The 16022-nt window shown below is 49.7% G+C and overlaps 5 non-coding genes and 1 pseudogene across 5 annotated transcripts; 3 read left to right on the forward strand and 3 right to left on the reverse strand.

Annotated features, from left to right (window-relative positions):
• Nucleotides 1-11542: 11542 nt before the first annotated feature.
• Nucleotides 11543-11691, reverse strand: LOC148632342 (U4 spliceosomal RNA; annotated as a pseudogene).
• Nucleotides 11692-12341: 650 nt separating this feature from the next.
• trnag-ucc (transfer RNA glycine (anticodon UCC)) lies at nt 12342-12413 on the forward strand. Its single transcript has one exon. It is a non-coding gene; the product is annotated as a tRNA-Gly (tRNA).
• Nucleotides 12414-13235: 822 nt separating this feature from the next.
• On the reverse strand, nt 13236-13377 carry LOC148632344 (U4 spliceosomal RNA). Its single transcript, XR_015934391.1, has one exon. It is a non-coding gene; the product is annotated as a U4 spliceosomal RNA (small nuclear RNA).
• Nucleotides 13378-14027: 650 nt separating this feature from the next.
• On the forward strand, nt 14028-14099 carry trnag-ucc (transfer RNA glycine (anticodon UCC)). The gene has a single exon. It is a non-coding gene; the product is annotated as a tRNA-Gly (tRNA).
• Nucleotides 14100-14921: 822 nt separating this feature from the next.
• Nucleotides 14922-15063, reverse strand: LOC148632346 (U4 spliceosomal RNA). The gene has a single exon (XR_015934392.1). It is a non-coding gene; the product is annotated as a U4 spliceosomal RNA (small nuclear RNA).
• A 650-nt stretch (nt 15064-15713) lies between these two features.
• trnag-ucc (transfer RNA glycine (anticodon UCC)) lies at nt 15714-15785 on the forward strand. The gene has a single exon. It is a non-coding gene; the product is annotated as a tRNA-Gly (tRNA).
• Nucleotides 15786-16022: the final 237 nt, after the last annotated feature.

The following is a 16022-nucleotide window of genomic DNA, read 5'->3' on the forward strand; positions in this document are numbered from 1 at the left end:
GGAGGACTGCGGGTGATGAGGGCAATGCAGGTCCCATTTGATCCCTAGTAGGTCTGCCACCACCTGACACACTTTTCCAGTAAAATGTGTGCCCTGGTCTGAGTCTATGCGACACGGGAGTCCCCATCGGGGAATTACTTCTGTCACGAGATATTTGGCAGTTGTCTGCGCAGTCTCTCGTTTGACAGGGACAGCCTCCACCCATCTAGAAAACTGGTCCACCATCACTAGGAGACCTGTTTTCCCTTTACAGGGTGGCAGTGAACAATAGTCTATTTGCCAGTGTCTAAAGGGCCCCTCGGGTGCAGGACGTCGAAGATTAGGAGCCCGAACCGGCGGTGCTCCAGAGGCTTTTTGGCACTCGCCACAGCGTTGTACCACATCAGCTGCGAAGGGTTTCACGCCTGTGGTACAACGCCTGTGCCCACCCAGCTCTGAGCAAAGTGTCGAGTCATTTGGCTAACACCTGGGTGCCCTGTGGAGTGTATTTGCTGTGCCAGGTAGGGCATTAGTTGCTTGGGACAGGCGGGTCTGCCTGTACGCTGGCACCTCCAGGTCCCATCCTTCTGCAGCCCCACATTGCGTTCCATCCAGGTCCATTTCTCAATCCTTAGGGCCTGGGCCTGGAGCTCGCTGAGCTGTTCCGTCCGGAGTGCCTGTATGTTCACTGTGCAAACTGAAATAATCTGAAGAGGTTTTTCTATAGCCCACTCCTCCCATTGCCCCAGGGCAGCTTGATGTGCTGTCCAGTCTGCCAGCTTATTGCCCCTGGCCTCGGGAGTGTCCTCTCTGCTGTGGCCCTTACATTTGACTACAGCTACCTGCTTTGGGAGTTGGAGAGCCGCAAGCAGCTCAGACACCAGATCTGCATTCTTTACCGGAGTGCCAGCAGAGGTTAAAAAATCCCTATTACTCCATAACCTTCCAAAGTCATGGCATACTCCAAATGCGTATCGTGAGTCTGTGTATATTATGGTGGTCTTGCCTTTTGCTAATTTACAGGCTTCCACCAAAGCTTTCAGTTCAGCTCACTGTGCTGACGTGGGTACCTCAAATCTTCCCCCACATTGGATATCATGTTCTGTAGTCACAGCCCAACCCGCTTTCCTCTCCCCACTAGAATTTGTGAATTAAGTTCCATCAGTGAAGAGGATGAGGTCTTCATTCCTTAGTGGTTGCTCGGCTATTTTGATGCCCTCATCTTCTCCCATTGCCCAAACATCACAGCTGTGTTCTAACATGTAGGCTTCTGATGGGTCAGGTAACAATGTGGCTGGATTTAGAGCTCCTTCACGTTCAATGGTAATATTTGGAGCCTCTAACAAGACCTGCCACTTGCTCCATCGTATCGCATTAACCTGACTGACCCGATTCAGGGACATGAGGGTGTGTACCGCATGTGGGCATCGAACAATCAGTTGTTGATCTAGTACTATGTTATTGACTGCCTGTACTGCTAGACAGACGGCCTGAACGGCTCGTAGACATGGATCCCAGCCCCTGGCTACCTCGTCCAAGGATCCAGAGTAATACCCTACCGGGCGGTACCTACCCCCATGTTCCTGTGTTAGTACAGCTGTCCAAAATCCATTCTTTTCACTTACGTAGAGGTAGAATGGTTGATCTGTCTGAGGAAACCCCAATGCAGGAGCCTGTAACAGAGCTTGTTTTAAATCATTAAAAGCATGTTCAGCTTCAGGACTCCAAGCAATAGGATCAAGGGACCTCCCTCCCCCCTTTAATAGGTCTGTAAGTGGTTTGGCCCTTTCAGAAAAAGCATCAACCCAATTTCTATTGAAATTGCACAGACCCAGAAATGATCGGAGCTCTCTCACCGTATTGGGACTAGGGTGTGTTCGGATTGCCTAGGCCCGATCTTCTGTCAATTCCCTTTTTCCCTGACTAATCTTTTGTCCCAAGTAAATTACGGTGTCTAGGCATAACTGTGCTTTGCTATAACTAGCCTTGTGTCCTTTTTTAACCAGTTGGTTGAGAATAATTTGGAGGTCCTTCTTGTGGGTTTCCTCGTCAGGAGACGCGATTAAAATATCATCCACATATTGGATAACGACGGAGGACACTTGAGGCAGCTCCCGGAGATGCCTCCGAAGTGCCATGTGATACACGGTGGGGCTGTTATGAAACCCCTGTGGTAACCTGGTCCAAGTATATTGTTCTCCATCTACAACAAAAGCGAACCAATCTTGTAACTCTGGGTGTAGAGGAACAGACCAGAACCCATTAGCCATGTCAATTACTGAAAACACCTGGTGCTCAGGGGTCAGTAGTTGAAAAATAGCAGAGGGGTCTGCTACCAAGGGGGTGAGACGGTTGATGTGTTGATTAGCTTTTGAGTAATCAACTGTGAATCGCCATGCTCCGCTGGCTTTCTTTACGGGCCATATTGGACTGTTGCTTGTACTGTGTGTTTTTCGTACAATGCCTTGAGTCAATAGTTTTTGTATTACTGGTCGAACCCCTTCCTCCGCCTCTTTGTTGATTTTATATGGCTTTGTGTATGGCGGGGATTTCCCAGTAAATGTGGCGGGTTCCATATCCAGAAGCCCGCATTCGTCCTTATCCATAGTCCAAATTGAATGCCCTTTTAGTTCGTCTTTTTGGAGGGACCAGATGTTTACCTCCACCCTCTCCTCATGTATGGTTAATGTAACCCCTTGTAGGTATTTCAGAGCATCCCATCCCAACAGATCTGGGGTAGATCCTACCCACATGACAGCATTAAATGTTACCTCCCCATCTCCTAGTCTAATCTTGAGTTTTTGAGTTTCTCTGAGTGTTATTCGATTACCCCCTACACCAGTGGCCTCCAGCTCCCTCCCTGTGAACATGACACCACACCGTTTGGCTGACTGTTCAGATAAACACGATAATTGAGCCCCAGTGTCCCATAAAAGTGACATTTGAATCCCATTAATCGTGCATTGTAATTTGAGCTCTTTTTCACTCAGTTCCTGAGATAGGCGTAGGGAGGCCACTAGGGGGAGTCCTAGTTTAAAAGCTCCCTGATAGCGCGTTTGTCTGCTTCGCTCAAATCCTGTAATTGTGACAACAGGTTTTTTTGCCCCTCTCGATTTGAGGGATTGAAAGGGGGATCTCGGTATCTTCCAATCCTGCCCTCACTGGCTAATCGCTTTTTGCAATTCTTTTGCCAATGTCCGAAATTTTTACAATAATGGCACCGAGTTGTAATTTCGCCTTTTGGATTTAGTCGGGTGTCAGGGCCAGCTCCACCCTTCAGTATGGGGGGTGTCCACCCTGTTTGTATTGCCCGCACCTTAGCATACATATTTCTCTCGATTTGCCGTGCCATTTTAACTATTTCCTCAAATTGTTTAGTCGTAACTTGCCCTATTTCGGGCTCTTTTAACTGAAGGGCTTTGGCTATATCAGGCTTAAGACCGCCCAAATAAATTTGTTTAATCACAGCAGAGGCGTCGCTATTCACATCATCTTCGTCACTTAGTCCTGAGCATTCCAGCCAGAGTGTGACGAAGCGGTCAGTGAAGTCAGCCACATCCTCGCTTTCTTTTTGCTGACGCGCAGATATCTTTTTCCAATCTGTCTTTGGTGGATAATTTTGTTTAAGCCATCGCCAAACCCATTCCCATCGCCCTCCCCTGCCGTTATCCTCACACAATTGTTTAAGTTCTCCGACACGCTTTTCCCCTGTCCTTCTGAGGATCATAGCGGCAGTCAGGGGGGAGATACCATAAGTATCTTTTAATTCCTGAAGCGCACTCCAGGTTCGCTGCATCCCTAATTTTGTGTGCGGTACTTCTCTAGCCCACCGGTCAATATCCTCCGGTTTTGGATTTGATCGTATTGGGGATTCAGGGAAGGTAGGTGCGAGAACGGACCCCCTCGGCGGGGTGCGAGACGGAGCTAGAGTGGCGCTGTCATCAACGGCGCCAGCCCCTGCTACATCAAGTCCTTTCCCACTTCGAGTGAGAGTACAGACCTACGGGCGCCCTCCCTCTAACAGGGGAGACTCTGATCCGTCTTTATCACACTCATACCAAGTGTTATCCCAATCCGACCCCCCATCTCCATATGGCCACTGTGGGAATTGATCCCAATTATTTTCGTTTCCTGCCTGTTTGTTCCCCTGTGGGAGAGCAGGATATAACTTAGTCGCCGGCTGTAGCACATTAACCAGTGCAGCGTGACCAGGAGTTAATTCCTTCTTTAGTTTCTCATTCTCCTGTACTCCCTCTTTTAGCTTTTTTTCTAGTACCTCTTTTGCCGCAAATAAATTATCTTTCCTCTCATTTAACGCTTTTATTTTTTCTGTGAACTCCTTCTCTTTTTTATCCCATTCTGATTTCTCCTTCATGCTAATCTGCCACCTCAGGTGTCGGCCGATCACCAGGGCTGCAGCTAAATCTTTGTTTTTGTTCCAATGTTCATACGCTTTTTTACAGGCATCTTCGCCCCAAACTCCTTCTGACAGACTCAGCTTCTTCCTATATTTCTCTTCCCTTTCAGTCAATTTACACTTTTCCGATATGTAATCAGATACTTCCACCACTTTCTCAAACACCCAATTAGCACACGTTTGGTTTCTTTAAGATTTACTTTTGTCGTGTGTGAGGTAACAGCTCATTCAGTAGGGGGATGTTTTCACTTGGAAAAACCTGTGCATTACTGCACTCATTCAGCTAAGGGCGTCTGTTACCTCCAGATCTAAATGCCTCTCCGAGACTTTAGAGAGGGCTTACACCGCACTGTTCACAGGTAAGAAACGAGACCTCGAAAACCCCCTTTCTTGATCAGTAATTCACCATCCCCAGAACGCCAGCATCGCTGCTTTTGCCCCGGGGTGGACTTACGCACTGAGCTCAATCAGGGCGATTCTCGGGTCTCAACGTCCTTTAAATCCTGCTACTTAATGCTTTGCTCTTTTATTATGAGGTGTGTTTATGTTAGTGTCGTGCGTGTGTATATGTATTTCACAAACAAGGAAAACACCAAAAACATACATACATATATATATATATATCTCTTCTACTCCTGTTTCCTTTAAAACAAAAAAACCACGCCACGCCAATCTGTGCACAATCAAGGCGTAGCTAATCTCAGGACCCCGGGCGCAATTAAGGCCCACACCAATCCTGGATTATACGTGCATTTAATGCACCACTCCAGAACCCCGGGCGCAATTAAGGCCCACACCGATCCCGAGCCACAGAACTCCGGGCGCAATTAAGGCCCACACCGATCCTGAGCCTCAGAACTCCGGGCGCAATTAAGGCCCAAACCAGTTCTGACCTTCAGAACTCCGGGCGCAATTAAGGCCCACACCAGTCCTGAACTTCACGGTAAGGGTCCAAAACCCGTTCAAAAACTCCACGCGCAATTAAGGCATATACCAGCTTCGAACGCCTGTACACAATACCGCGGAACCCCTGCCAGACCAAATTCTGGGCTTACAGCAAACAACCCATTACATACACCGGTGTCTTCCCCGGGCCAGAGGAATTCAGAAACTCACGTTTACTCCGTCATCTCGGGCGATTCTCGCAGGGAGCAGAGATTTCCCAATCGGTCAGAGAGAGTCAGGACTTTTAAATAAAAGAGGAGTCCTTACCTCTTAGTTATGTGCGCGCTGACCATCTCTCCTGCCGATGGGAAGTTCTGCGCCTTCTGGAGCATCCGCCGACTACGCCAAATTTGTTGTAACAGAAGAAATAAGGTTCTTGATCCCGAGATGAAGTAAAACAGATGAGTTTATTGCATGCAAGGAACAATAAAGCCGAAGTCTTGTTTCCCGCAAGAAACAACAAAACCGAAGTATTGTTCCCCGTACTGTTACAAACTTTTGGGTTATATAGTGTTTTCTTCTCCGTTTCTGACGTCACTCGGTCTGATGGTAAAGAGGGGGGTTCATGGTATTTGGCCAGTTTACGATGTTCTGGACAAATGGTCAGTTTAACATTACACCCAGGGGGGTTCCTAGCTTGCATCTGCAATCCTTATCAGTTAACCCCCCTTTCCTGCCATAAACCCCAGCTTGTGACTTGAAAGTCTAAACCCCCTACAGAAAGGATTAAATTCAAACCCCCGTCTCCACATCTTTCTTCAGTATCTTAATAAAGTGAAGGAGCTGCCCCTTCGCCAAGGCGGCGTGGGGCAGAATGGACAACATAATGCAACTCCTGGAAACGAATGCGGTGCTCAGCTACCAGTACATTCTGCTGGGGCTGGCACCTACCGGACTGGACAGGGGGACGCAGTTCCTGATGTGGCTGCTGCTGTCCCTCACAAAGAAAGGCCTGTGGGACGCGAGGAACAATCTCATCCGGCACAACAACAAGTGGGGAGCGAGGGAGCTGGAAGAGAGGATCCTGGCGGACCTCAGGAGGAGGATGAAGCGCGACGTTGCTAAATGGGGTTTCCCCACGGCAAAGGAGCGCTGGAAAGGCCTATGGACCCTGTACAGGGATTAATGGTTTACAGCAAGCGGTAGGGTTTGGAGGGACTCTCATAATAGCGCAAATACGCCCACCCTTGCAAGGATTGATAACGGACAATCACCGCCGTTCCGCCGATGTTTTAATTTTGTGGAGTGTTATCGTGTGAGATGTTTCCTTTTGAGATGTGTTTTTTTTCGGAATAAAGTATATTTTATAAGAAAAAAAAAAGATTGTACCATAAAGATTTCCATGGAGAGGACTATGGTTTCCTGCAGGACTATGCCGGTAGGAGGACCAGGTTCCACAACTTCAAGGGGCTGTGTCGAGGCGATCCACAGTACTGTCAGGACCAGCCGTGGCAGTTTTAGGATTCCCATTCTGGAACATAGATGAGGCACATGGTACAGTTCCACTATAATTTTGAATATATTTTCCTAGCAGGACCTACAGTACAGTACCTAACTGCCTGCAGCTACAAAGGGGCACCCCCCTCTTTGATCGGGTTTGGACGTTTAACCCTATTCTGTGTTCTCCGGCGCCATTTGAGGTGGGCGATACAACCGGAGGTGGTTGCGATGCACCCACTTGTAGACCAGAGATTGCCTTCCCTTCTCAATCTGAATTCGATAAGCTACCGGTGATACCTTATCGACAATCTCGTGGGGTCCTGTCCAACTGGGTAAGTACTTCCGGGCCACCCCTGTGGGTTTGGCAAATTGGAAGTACAGGACCTTGTCTCCTACTTGGAGTTCCTGGTTAACTGCCTTTCAGTCATAGTATGCTTTCCTACCCTCTGCACTCCTTCCCAGATTGTTCTGGGCAAAAGCAAAGGTTGCCTGCAGATGTGCTCGCAGGTCTGACACATACTGATGGGCCGTAGCAGCCCCCGTCGTGCTCAGGTCCTCCACCCCATAAAGACAGTGTAGGGGAAGAGTCATCTTCCGACTTGTCATCATCTCAAAAGGTGGGACCCCCGTAGAGCAATGGGGCGTAGCTCGGATGGCCATCAGAACCAGGGGCAGCTTAATGTCTCAGTCCCTACTGCTGTTGGAGACAAACTTTTTGAGCATACTAACCACCGTTCGGTTTGCCCTTTCTGCCTGGCCCGAGGATTGAGGGTGGTAGGAGATATGCAACTGGGTCTTGACCCCAAGCATATTCCACAGGGTTGCCATTACTGTAGCTGTGAAATGGGTTCCCCGATCCGAGACCACGGTCAGGGGGAATCCCCATCGACTGAACACATGGTTCACCAACAGCACTGCAGTTGTCTCTGCCGTGTCGTTGGGTGCTGGGAGGCACTCAATCCATTTTGTGAATGCACACGTAACAGTGAGGAAATATTTGTTCCCTCTGGATGACCTCACCAGCGGCCCCACCCAATCCATTTGAAGATTGGACCAGGTGAATGTCATGCCCTTTTTCTGGAGTGGTGCACGGTGCAAGGGCCGTGATGGTTGGAACTGGCTACACGTCAGACACCCCTTTACATACGCGGCGATGTCTTGGCCCATGTGAGTCCAGAATGCCACCTGCTGGATAGTGTCGTATGTAGCCTTGATTCCCCGGTGACCCCCACAGGGTTCGTCATGAGCATGTTGGATCATGACCCCCCGATGACAGTGGGGAACTACCCACTTTGGGACACCTTGTGCAACTGGTACACAAACCAACAACCCCTTTATAATTTTTAGGTTGTCTTTCACCTCTGCCAGCTCCTTCAGCTCCAGAGACTGGCTCAGCACCTGCTCCGAAAGAGGTTGACGCACTGGGTCAGCGATATGCTGATACATTTGCCCAATTGCTGGGTCCTGTTTCTGCATTTCCGCAAGATCGGTGTTAAAACCCTGTGACCCAAGCACTACAGATTGAGGGTCAGCTCCGACATCCTGTCTAGCCCTGCTTCGGGTGACCGCCTTGACCTCAGCCACGAATTCTGGGGGTAGCCATTCCTGCTGGAACTGCCAGGGTTCACCCTCTAAGGCGCCAGATTTGGCCAACCGGTCGGCCTCATCATTCCCGTCTTTGTCGGGTCCCTTCACCTGGGAGTGTCCCTTCACCTTCCTCCAGTAAACCATCATTCCAGCCTCGGTCGTGAGCTTGTCACTGGCCAGGAACAACTCTTTGTTCTTTACTTCCTTGCCCCGGGCATTTTTCATGCCGTTACCCTTCCAATACGGAACGTGAGACACGAAGCTATGTCGGGCGTAGTTCGAGTCACTACAGATGACAAACTGTTTAAGGCCATGTGTCAGGGCCTGCTGGAGGGTGATCAGCACCCCAGCTACTTCCGCATACTGACTAGTCTTTGGTCCTAGCTTATAGCGGGTCGGCCCACAGGGAGTATTGTCTTGCCAGACTACTCCTACCCCTGCTAGCACCTGCTGTTCGTGGCGAAAAGAGCAACCGTCAACATAGGCCATGGGTAAGCCCTGGCCCACGTTCTCATCGTAGTACCGATGATTGTTCGGTAGCTCAGCAGCGGGAATTGTTTCTGGAGCTTCCATGTCAGTGTCACAGCCGTGACACACTTGGCCCAAAGCCAGGCCCTGTCCCAGGTACATTTTCTTGCTCTGTGCATAACGTACCTCTATCTCATAGCCTTGTAGGGCCATCATTCATGCCACAATCCTGCTATTTGACACCCTGCCCGCTTTCAGTCTCTGGCTATGCAGGAATGTCACAGGTTGGTGGCAGGTTTCGATGATGATCTTTTGTCCCCCAACATAACTAGGGAAGTGTTCTACCGACCAGACCGTAGACAACAGGGCCTTCTCGCAGTCCAAGAACTTTTGCTCCACTGGGCTCAGGGCTCGACTGGCATATGCCACCACCCTTCGCTCTTGGTTATATTCCTGACTCAGAGCAGCCCCAAGGCAGTGCTCTGAGAACCCTGCTTCAAGGTAGAAGACCTTATTTTTGTCAGGGTAGGCCAAGCTCGGCGCACTACCGAGTCTGCGCTTCAGCTCCATCACAGCCTGTTCTGGGGAAGGCCCCCACTCAAAGGGCACGTCTTTCTGCAACAGCTTGTGGAGGGGCCTTGCTATTTCAGCGTAATCCTCAATGAACTGCTGGGAATAATTACATACTCCCAGAAAGCTGCGCAGTTCAGACAGGTTAGTGGGCGACTTCATATTCTGGATAGCTTGGACTCTGCTGGACTGTGGCTGTATGCCTTGGGCTCCAACCAACAGTCCCACGTACTCCACTTGGGTCCTACACCACTGTCCCTTAGCCAGGGACAGTTTGGCCCCTGCACAGGAGAGCTGGGTCAACACATGCCTGATCTCGGCCATGTGTTCTTCCCAGGTCTGACTCCTCATCAGAATATCGTCCACATAGACCAGGTTGCCCCTGGCGGCTGCATCACTCATGGCTTGGTGCAGAAATATGTTGAACTCCGCTGGGGAGTTGGAATACCCAAAGGGGCATCGATTCCAGGTGAACTGCCTGTTTCCAAAGGAAAAGGCCAGTTTGTACTGGTCTGTTGGTTCTACCTTAAGGGTCCAGAACCCATTGGCCACATCCACTGTGGTGAAATATTTCGCTGTTGTCACCTTGGCTAACTCCTGATCTAGGTAGATCATTGGCCATCGTGACAAAGGAACCTGTTTATTCAGCTGCCGGTAGTCAATGGTCAGACGCCATTTACCATTGGGTTTCAGCACCGGCCACAGTGGGGAGTTATAAGTGGAGTTACACTCCCTTATGATCTGACGCTCTAGTAGAGCATCCAACGTCTGCTTTATGGACTCGTATGCCGTGAGGGGAATGCGATACTGCCTGACATAGGTTGGGCGGGCGCCAGGGGCCGTTGGAATGCGCACTGTGTTCAAATCCGTCACCCCGCAGTCATAGGCGTCCCGTGCAAACACTTCCCGGAAATCCTGGAAATTCTGACGCAGCTGCTGACGCTGGCTTTCCGTTTCCAGGGCATCTGCCTTGCCAACCTGTTCCTGTACCTGCTCTAGGAACCCCGCTTTTGACGGCATGGCGGTATCCCGGGTCGTACTCTCGGCTGAGTGGTCCATCGGAACACCTGCGTGTACTGTGTACACAACCATCTCATCCTTATCGCTAAGGTCCACCCTGCACACCTCCTGGTTGCAGAATCCCTCTATTGGCATAATTGCAATCATCCGCCGGGGGTAGGTGTAGTACACCTGCTCGGTTCCCCCCTCCCTGGCCAAGGGACCAGGGAGCTGCCCCAGTACTGGGATGGCCAGTTCGAAATCATAGAAACCATTGTCAATTACCAGTCCCATGTCAGTGCGAGCAGGGATTTTGACATCTTGTTTTGCTATGTTCTGCACCAACAGGCAGGTGGCTCGGCCATTCCGTTCCAGTCTGGGGGTACAACAGACTGCTAGGTTCAGTCTGATAAACTGAGCTGATGGTTGGAAGAAAACCATCTCAGCGTCCATTCTCTGTCCCTTCTTTAGGACAAGGCGTACTGGAAACCCTGCTGTTGACACAGGAACGATCAGGTCCGATTCGTTTACTACCTGGCAGGCCTGAGGAATCGTCTGACCTGACCGAATGTTCTCGGGGTCACCGCTTAGAGAGTGGGCATCTGGGTCCACCCGTGTCCACAGCACACTGTTTACTGTGTCCAGCTGGGCGCCCAGTCGAACCAATAGGTACTTCCAATAGGAAGTAGTGAGCAAACTTCCTTTTTCCGATGGAGATGGAAGCTACACAGCTTCCTTTGCTCCAAATGGACCTATGAGATGGGGGTGCCCACCACAGAACCTGTGACTGCGTCACCAGGGTCACCTGACAGCTTCGCGACAGGTCCTCGAACAGACCTTCACTGATTATGGACTTCTCAGAGCTGAGGCTAAGAATTACATCATCAACCTGCACTTCTGCCACCTGGACCCCCTCCCACCACCATGGGGTGGTAGTCCTGGACCCCCTGAGGTACCAGGGTGCACAGAAAGGACTCCCATTCATTACCGGACAGGGAGATCCACTCTTCTTCAGGGATGAAAAGGGGGTGTGCTTTACCTGGCGGGTCAAGCAGCTGCTTGGAGCACTGCTCCTGTAGTTGGGAGACCGTGGGAGTGCTGGCCTGGGCAGGACTTCCCTGTAGTTTTTGCCTTTCCTCTCATAAGACTTATGAGACTGTCAAAAATTGCTTTCGCCGATTGTATTGCAAACCGGCGGAAGCGGGGTATTGGGAAAAGTTTTCAACTAGCAATAATCGCGCCTCGGCTAAACCTCACAGGCTACGATACTGCCACTGCGCAAAGCTGACGGTTGCCAGGCAACCGCGGGGATCCTATGGAAATCGTTATCGATCGTCTCATGGCATGTCGTTGCGGTAACGCTTCATATTTGTCGTCTTCTTCTTCTAGCTTGAGGTTTTGAAGAATTTCATGACAGACAAGGGCTCCGTTGGGAACAAAGGGCGTTGTGAGAAAACCGTTGCTTATTTTCAGCAGCAGAAATACAACCCTTTAAATACAAGATGACAGAACAATGACGAAGGGCGTGCCGGGAGGAACTCATGCACTACAGAGGAAAGGGGGCGGGCACGTACAGTTCACATTCAAGCCACAAGTACTCTTCTCGGATGTTACACAAACAAATCCTAACGTCTTGAAAGCATTGCAGCATGTTTGTGTCCCACTTCCCGTGGCTGCAGGACGACTGACACGAACGGACAAACACAATCTGTGGCGTTTAGCGTGACATAGTCTTGCAGGCATCGTGCTGTCTCACTGCAATACTATACCGCTGGAGGAAACAGTCCATCTGGCCATGAAACTCATTTGAACGTCTAGCTACAGCAACTAACAATATCATGATTTATTCAGGATGTGTGGAATCAGCACGTCCCGGAGACAGCTTCCGAAATCGTGAGCATTCTCTGGTGGTGTCCTGCAGGGCGCCTGTGGGCGTGCGTTGGTGGTATAGTGGTGAGCATAGCTGCCTTCCAAGCAGTTGACCCGGGTTCGATTCCCGGCCAACGCAGTGCCGATTGGTTCCAAATGCTGTCATGAGCCTTGGATTGTGACTAGCAAAGCGAAGCCTTTTGAAAGAGCAAAACGGAATTGAAGGAGAATCTTACAGGGGATTCTGAGCGGTGTCTGCATACACGCAGTCCGATACGGGTGCTGAAAGCTTGAGCTACTCTCAATGTCATGCTGCCTTTCCCCGGAGTAAATCTGTTACATTGAAAGAATGCTTCTGGCAGGTTCAAAAAGGGACCCTTGTTAATAGGAGAAATCAATGATTTCGAATGAATTCTGTATGCGTTAAAAGACAGCTATACACAGAAAACATGCCGGACACTGCTCATGATGTCTCAGTGCGTTTTTCCAAGCCATCTGACAAAGCCCGCCCACTGAAAACTGCAGCACATCGTGTAAAGACGTTCAACTTTGTAACTACTGCACGCACAGGAAGCAGAATAAATTCCTCTTTTCAAACTGTCAAAGGTTTGCTTTGCGAACGCTGCAGGACATCGCACAATCTCTTTTGAACGGGGACAAACCATTTCTTATGGGGCGCAGTAAGTACAGACGTTTAAAAAGCTCCACTCATGCCGACGATGCAGCATGAAGAAGCGCAACCTAACGTTTGACAGACAAAAGCCGGGCGCCGCTACGAGCAATATGAAATCAAACTGACAGCACACGGCGTTTCGCGCTGACTCAAAAGTGATCTCGACAGACGCTGTTCTCTGCATAACGCTGAAAGAGCTAAAGAGCGTTTCTGTTGAGACGTAACAAGCTCGTTTCTTTCTACCATGATGTCACCATGACCAAATCTGTCTTTAAACACCTTGCTCAGTCTCTGACGAGACTGTCAAAAATTGCTTTCGCCGATTGTATTGCAAACCGGCGGAAGCGGGGTATTGGGAAAAGTTTTCAACTAGCAATAATCGCGCCTCGGCTAAACCTCACAGGCTACGATACTGCCACTGCGCAAAGCTGACGGTTGCCAGGCAACCGCGGGGATCCTATGGAAATCGTTATCGATCGTCTCATGGCATGTCGTTGCGGTAACGCTTCATATTTGTCGTCTTCTTCTTCTAGCTTGAGGTTTTGAAGAATTTCATGACAGACAAGGGCTCCGTTGGGAACAAAGGGCGTTGTGAGAAAACCGTTGCTTATTTTCAGCAGCAGAAATACAAGCCTTTAAATACAAGATGACAGAACAATGACGAAGGGCGTGCCGGGAGGAACTCATGCACTACAGAGGAAAGGGGGCGGGCACGTACAGTTCACATTCAAGCCACAAGTACTCTTCTCGGATGTTACACAAACAAATCCTAACGTCTTGAAAGCATTGCAGCATGTTTGTGTCCCACTTCCCGTGGCTGCAGGACGACTGACACGAACGGACAAACACAATCTGTGGCGTTTAGCGTGACATAGTCTTGCAGGCATCGTGCTGTCTCACTGCAATACTATACCGCTGGAGGAAACAGTCCATCTGGCCATGAAACTCATTTGAACGTCTAGCTACAGCAACTAACAATATCATGATTTATTCAGGATGTGTGGAATCAGCACGTCCCGGAGACAGCTTCCGAAATCGTGAGCATTCTCTGGTGGTGTCCTGCAGGGCGCCTGTGGGCGTGCGTTGGTGGTATAGTGGTGAGCATAGCTGCCTTCCAAGCAGTTGACCCGGGTTCGATTCCCGGCCAACGCAGTGCCGATTGGTTCCAAATGCTGTCATGAGCCTTGGATTGTGACTAGCAAAGCGAAGCCTTTTGAAAGAGCAAAACGGAATTGAAGGAGAATCTTACAGGGGATTCTGAGCGGTGTCTGCATACACGCAGTCCGATACGGGTGCTGAAAGCTTGAGCTACTCTCAATGTCATGCTGCCTTTCCCCGGAGTAAATCTGTTACATTGAAAGAATGCTTCTGGCAGGTTCAAAAAGGGACCCTTGTTAATAGGAGAAATCAATGATTTCGAATGAATTCTGTATGCGTTAAAAGACAGCTATACACAGAAAACATGCCGGACACTGCTCATGATGTCTCAGTGCGTTTTTCCAAGCCATCTGACAAAGCCCGCCCACTGAAAACTGCAGCACATCGTGTAAAGACGTTCAACTTTGTAACTACTGCACGCACAGGAAGCAGAATAAATTCCTCTTTTCAAACTGTCAAAGGTTTGCTTTGCGAACGCTGCAGGACATCGCACAATCTCTTTTGAACGGGGACAAACCATTTCTTATGGGGCGCAGTAAGTACAGACGTTTAAAAAGCTCCACTCATGCCGACGATGCAGCATGAAGAAGCGCAACCTAACGTTTGACAGACAAAAGCCGGGCGCCGCTACGAGCAATATGAAATCAAACTGACAGCACACGGCGTTTCGCGCTGACTCAAAAGTGATCTCGACAGACGCTGTTCTCTGCATAACGCTGAAAGAGCTAAAGAGCGTTTCTGTTGAGACGTAACAAGCTCGTTTCTTTCTACCATGATGTCACCATGACCAAATCTGTCTTTAAACACCTTGCTCAGTCTCTGACGAGACTGTCAAAAATTGCTTTCGCCGATTGTATTGCAAACCGGCGGAAGCGGGGTATTGGGAAAAGTTTTCAACTAGCAATAATCGCGCCTCGGCTAAACCTCACAGGCTACGATACTGCCACTGCGCAAAGCTGACGGTTGCCAGGCAACCGCGGGGATCCTATGGAAATCGTTATCGATCGTCTCATGGCATGTCGTTGCGGTAACGCTTCATATTTGTCGTCTTCTTCTTCTAGCTTGAGGTTTTGAAGAATTTCATGACAGACAAGGGCTCCGTTGGGAACAAAGGGCGTTGTGAGAAAACCGTTGCTTATTTTCAGCAGCAGAAATACAACCCTTTAAATACAAGATGACAGAACAATGACGAAGGGCGTGCCGGGAGGAACTCATGCACTACAGAGGAAAGGGGGCGGGCACGTACAGTTCACATTCAAGCCACAAGTACTCTTCTCGGATGTTACACAAACAAATCCTAACGTCTTGAAAGCATTGCAGCATGTTTGTGTCCCACTTCCCGTGGCTGCAGGACGACTGACACGAACGGACAAACACAATCTGTGGCGTTTAGCGTGACATAGTCTTGCAGGCATCGTGCTGTCTCACTGCAATACTATACCGCTGGAGGAAACAGTCCATCTGGCCATGAAACTCATTTGAACGTCTAGCTACAGCAACTAACAATATCATGATTTATTCAGGATGTGTGGAATCAGCACGTCCCGGAGACAGCTTCCGAAATCGTGAGCATTCTCTGGTGGTGTCCTGCAGGGCGCCTGTGGGCGTGCGTTGGTGGTATAGTGGTGAGCATAGCTGCCTTCCAAGCAGTTGACCCGGGTTCGATTCCCGGCCAACGCAGTGCCGATTGGTTCCAAATGCTGTCATGAGCCTTGGATTGTGACTAGCAAAGCGAAGCCTTTTGAAAGAGCAAAACGGAATTGAAGGAGAATCTTACAGGGGATTCTGAGCGGTGTCTGCATACATGCAGTCCGATACGGGTGCTGAAAGCTTGAGCTACTCTCAATGTCATGCTGCCTTTCCCCGGAGTAAATCTGTTACATTGAAAGAATGCTTCTGGCAGGTTCAAAAAGGGAC

Source organism: Lepisosteus platostomus, unplaced genomic scaffold (assembly GCF_059453375.1).
Source record: "Lepisosteus platostomus isolate fLepPlt1 unplaced genomic scaffold, fLepPlt1.hap1 Scaffold_63_H1, whole genome shotgun sequence".
Taxonomy (NCBI): Eukaryota; Metazoa; Chordata; class Actinopteri; order Semionotiformes; family Lepisosteidae; genus Lepisosteus; species Lepisosteus platostomus.